The sequence below is a fragment of the Neomonachus schauinslandi genome, chromosome 6 (genome assembly GCF_002201575.2).
Source record: "Neomonachus schauinslandi chromosome 6, ASM220157v2, whole genome shotgun sequence".
Taxonomy (NCBI): Eukaryota; Metazoa; Chordata; class Mammalia; order Carnivora; family Phocidae; genus Neomonachus; species Neomonachus schauinslandi.
This window is the reverse complement of record NC_058408.1, coordinates 78,720,464-78,726,112: the sequence shown is the minus strand read 5'-3', so window position 1 is coordinate 78,726,112 and position 5,649 is coordinate 78,720,464. Positions and strand designations below refer to the sequence as shown.

Sequence of the window (5,649 nt, the reverse complement as noted above, 5' to 3'; positions counted from 1 at the left end):
GACAATTAATGAAGCACTTTTTTAGGGATTGGCAATGAACTTGGTTTTGGAAATATGGGCATTATTGTGTCATTTAGACATTTAATTGTTTAATCACTTAATATAATAAAGGCTTAAAAATGACTGTAATTCATGACATTTCCTAACATTTATTTTAAAAGTGTGTATTCTAGGTAACATGATTGCTAAATTTTTTTTTTCAGTACATGAAAGAAATTCTCCTAAACTCAGACACACATAAAAACTTAATGTTTACCATATGGTGTATCAAAGATAATATTTCTTTCTAGTTGTTTGACAAACAGGATTCTATTTCACTTCTTTTCAAGATGGAATTTCTTCCTTGATGTTAGGCATAACTCAGTTGATTGTATTTCATATGACTGAAATAATTGTTAATAACTTTATATAACTGGTTTTTTTTCATGAACAGCCCAAACCTATTAAAATATGCATCTATATTTTTAAAGTGCACATGTGCAATACTGAATTCAGAATCACAATTTCTTACTAGAACAAGAATTTAATTTCATCTAAGTCTTAATGCTGGCCTCACTAAATCTTTGGTTGATTGGAGTAAATTTGTTTATGGAACAACTGTCTTTATCTGACTTGCTGAAACCAGTGTATATTAACTTGGGGATTAATTCATGCTGTCTCACTGTCTTCTTCTTTTTTTCTTCTTCCTCAACTGCAGCCTCTGAGGGGCTAAACCCCATTGGCCATCGTTGAAGAATTAAAAATGAAAAAACGCAGGGAGACTGTTTCTTATTAATAATACCCTGGTTGTTTTCCCTCATTCCCCTCTTGTCCCTCTTAAATTTAATTATTCCAGCTGTTGCCCAAATAACCTTATAAGACAGGCACACCCTTTCCCCATACTCTCTCCAAAGTTCCTACCAAAGCCTCATATTCTCCCTGTTGTCTATCTTGTTTCTCTCACCTGCTCACAGAACTGAAGACTCCAGCCTTTGGGTGATTCTTTAAAGGTCCCAAGCACATTTTCACCTCGAGATTTTTGAATCTGCTATTGGTCTGCTATCACTCCACTGTCATATGACCCTTCACTCATTTTATTCATGTTTCTGTCCAGCTGCCTTCTCCTCAGAAATAACTCTTTGATTCTTTATAATAGCCATGCCTACCATTATGGTCCTCCTTATTCTTTATCATCATTGTCCTAGCATTTAATTAATATTACATTATGAAATTATTAACTTATTTACTTTTCTCTTTCCTACTAGATATGTTCTATGAGGTTGGAATTTTTATGTATCTAGTACACTGCTATATCTCTAGCAACCAAAACAATACCCAACATACAAAATACATCTGGGAATATATGATGAACTCAAAGGGACATCTGTTCTGGGAGCTAAAAATGGCTAGTGGGGTCAATAGGTATTGTGTTGCTACCATAACAAAATACCACCAACTGGGGGGCTTAAACAACAGAAATTTATTTTCTCGGCGCACCTGGGTGGCTTGGTTGGTTAAGCATCTGACTCTTGATTGTGGCTCAGGTCATGATCTGAGGGTCATGAGATGGAGCTCTGCATCAGGCTCTACATTGAATAGGGAGCCTGCCTGAGATTGTCTCTCCCATCCCCCCCGCCCACTGCTCATGTGCACATGCTCTCTCTCTCTCTCTAAAAATAAAATAATAAAGTAAAATAAATAAAATAAAATAAAATAAAATAAAATTTATTTTCTCACAATTCTGGAGGCCAGAAGTTCAAAATCCAGTTGCTGGAAAATTCATTTTCCAGTGAAGACTCTCTTCCTGACTTGCAGACAGCTGTCTTCCTGCTATTTTCTCACATGGTCTTTGTGTGTGCTGAGAAAAAGATCTTAAGAGCCTCTGCCTTTTCTTATAAAGGTACCAGTCTTAAGGGAGTAGGACCCCATCCTTATGATCTCATTTAACTTTACCTTCTTAAAGGCACTATCTCCAAATATAGTCACATTGTGGGGTTAGGACTTCAACATATGAATTCTGGGGGAAATGCAATTCAGTCCATAAAAAGTAGTAAAAAAGATTGGAAAGAAGGATTCTTATTTCATACTAGAAAGTTTGAATTTTCCTTAGGTGTTTCTCTATGATTCATATCACTATGTTTACTAGATCAATTATTAATCTACTTGATTTCTTTGACACAAGTCTTTTTTCCCTATTTTCCTTTTTAAATTTTTTTTCTTTTATTACAAGGCTCACATAACTTTTGTAGTAAGTTTAAGACATGAAATACTCTGTGATCCTTAAGGAAGTTCATGTGAATTATAAATCTTAAGTATTTGAAATGTGTGGCTTAATTCCTTTGGAAAAGTTGTGCTCTTCTTGCTACTTACCATTTTTATGGTTAAATATGACAGATAAGTGTTTGATCTGGGTGGAAGCCATTTCAAATTAATAACTAAAATAAAAGATAAAAGAGTACCACCTTTCAGTTATAAGATAAATGAGTTCTGAAGATCTAACGTGTACCATAGACACTATTGTTGGGAATGCTGTATTTTATAATTGAAATTTGCTAAGAGAGTCGAACTCAAATGTTCTTAACAAAGAAAAAAGTAAATATGTGAAGTGATAGATGTGTTAATTAACTTGATAGGGGGATCTTTCCACAGTATAAGCATGTATCAAATCATCATGTGGTATAGTTTAAATAACTTACAATTGTATTTGTCAGTTACACCTCAACAAAGCTGGAGACAGATTTTAAAAGCATAAGAAACTAAAATAGGAGAATAAAATTTGGCATAATTGTAACTGTGTCACGTGTATACACTGAAGAGAAATATTAAGTAGCTCCAGGATGACTTACAAGTTGTGCAATACTGGGTTGTTCTCAACTCTGTCACATTTAATGCTCCTTAGACTAAAAGAAAATGTTTACAGAATAAAACTTACATATATATATATAATTTTAGGGAAATCAACATTATGTCCAATTATGGCATAAAAGAAAAAGGAAAAAAACTTATAAAAAGGATTGTGTTTTCAATATGTAAATGCTAGACAAGACTACACAAGGAATGATAACGAAGATCACAGAGGCTTGTACTTATACAACATATTACTGTAAATGCAACAGCTATAAATATGCTATTACACAGACACATTTTATTCCAGAATCAACAACATTCGTGGCATCAGATCATTTTTCCAAGTGGCAAATACTTCTCAATAAAGTTCAAATGAAATGAATTATACTTTTCTCTCAATTTGCATGGTGTTTGCATTCTTGGAAAGTTCAGAGTACATTAAGCTATGCACAAATGTTTTCTGTTTATGTGTAAAATGGAGTTATTTCCAAGCTTGGATAATTATAAAGATGTGTTTCACCTATATGACATTCTAAAATCAAGAAAGACACAGGATGGAATTTAATTGCATAGAACCAGTATTTACCATGTATGGTAAGTTATAAACTTTATGCTGTGTTTCCTTGGGGCTGGCTGGGGTTGACCTCATCAGAGGATGCTTCCCATGATAGACCAGATCCAGAGTGGCATAAAAAACCTGAAGCTGCATATGAGTGGCAGCACAAAGTTGAGACATCATATTTTTGAGCAGTGGCTGCCCAGTTTGATAATGTCTGGCAAATCGGTTAACCACTTGATAGTCATTTGAAAAATACTTCATCAGCATAGAAGGAAACTTAGCAAAATCAGTGGGGCATTCTGGTCCCATTGACATGTTGGTAATGAGTATATCCTAGCACAGAATGAATGGTATGTACCATTTCAGAGGGAACATTTTCCATCATTCCAGGAGTTAATAAAGTTGGTGAACTCCCTGAGGAATGGGGAAGATACAGTATAAGAACTACAATGGAGTTAACAGTCTCTTTCTTTCAGTCTACTTCCACAGACTGTAAAATGACAATCTTGGTGTGGTTTGTCCGTTTGCAGTAAATGCACCCCGGCAATCCTTCGGATTCGTGAACCACAGCCAATATTCTAACATCTTCACACCATACCTCATTTTCCAGGCAGCTCTGCAGACAATGAAATCCCCAGCAATTAGTTAAAAAAATATTCAGACCTTCTTCCATCCATGCTTTCAGGGAGAAACACATCAATATAAACAGGGCTCAATATTCTACCTCTTTGCATGAATCATACCACCGAATGGAGGGGGATCCTAAGGCATTCATTCAGAATTTTGAAGATTACGTTTCACTTTTATTCCTCATATCTCCTAAAAATCTCTAATAGTTCTGCCAGATAATTTGTCAAATAGTTCCTCAAGGAATTACATGACAGTCTGAATTTTTAGCTAGTGTTCTTTGGGGAGCCCTGTGAGAGAATGGAAAATATCCCACTAACTTTGTTATAAGTTTTCTGCTGCTGAGCAGCTTTTCTGAATTTTTCAATTGGCTAGCATTGGGATAAAGAAAAATTGTGCAAGCAGCTTCTTGCACAAAGCATCTGGTGTTTCTGCATGTAGACTATCAATTATTACAGGATCTCCATCAAATATAAAGTTAGGCAAAAGTGTTCTGATAAGAAATGCTTATCAACCTTGGAAAAATTATTCCCCATAAAAATGCTCTACTCAAATCCAAGATTTTAACAGTAAGATCCACTGCTCTTTAATGCTTTTCTTTGTCTAGATGGATTCCTCTGATTTTAAAGTCAAACATAATCAGTTCAACCACTCAGTTGGTTTCTGGATTAAAGGAATCCACAAGTCTTTTAATCAGCTGGTAATTTTCACAAACTTTGATATAATTCTACATTTGTGTTTAACTTTTCTCCCCTGGTACCAATACACGAGCAAGGTTCATCTGCTTTGGGTAAGCAACTTTCACAAAATCAGCCACTCTGCACAAGGAATCCCAGGGTGCATCCCAGGAGCAGGGGGTGGGGCCCAGGCAACGTAGAGAATGCATGCTCTAGCAGAATCCTATCTCGAGGCTTTTTCCTGTGCAATTTGAAATCCTTCTGAGGCAGTGAACTCAGAAACTCCAAAAGGACCCCCCAGCGCTTGGCGAACACGTGCAGGCAGTTGTCCTGGGGCTTGATATTGAAGACAGTACCCAACAGGGACTAGCTGGTGCTGACCCCTCTTTGGCTGGGATCCTGGCTCTGAGGCAGCTTCGTGTCCGGAGCTGACTTTCCTAGCTGTAAGGTCCCACTCCCCACAACCATCCCCCCTCCCCACTCTCCAGCCTTAGGACTGCCTCTCCAGCCTTAGGACTGCCGCTCCAGCCTTGATTTCCTTGACTTTTGCTTTTTATTTTCTTTTTCCTGCTAGCTTTGGTTTAAACTGGCTATTGTTTTGCTAACTTCTTAAAGTACAGGTTAAGATCATTAGGTGAGATCTTACTTCCATTCTAACATAAACATCACTTTAAATTTCCATCTAAGCACTTCTGTAGTTACATTCTACCACACTCAGTTTTCATTTCTCATTAACTTCAGATTTTTTTATTTTATTTTTTTTAGTTTCTACAAGCTTTTCTTCTCTAACCCATTGGTTATTTTAAGGCATGCTGTTTAACTTCCAAATATGTTGGTATTTTCCAAATATCTGTTATTGATCCTGTTGTGGCCAGAAAACAAACTTCGTTTGATTTTAAAATTGTTGAGATTTTTGTTCTGATCCAGAATATGGTCTATTAGTGAATTTTCTATGTGCAA

At 36.1% G+C, this 5,649-nt stretch overlaps 1 pseudogene; it reads right to left on the bottom strand.

Annotated features, from left to right (window-relative positions):
* Positions 1–3,364: 3,364 nt before the first annotated feature.
* Positions 3,365–5,157, bottom strand: LOC110585994 (annotated as a pseudogene).
* Positions 5,158–5,649: the final 492 nt, after the last annotated feature.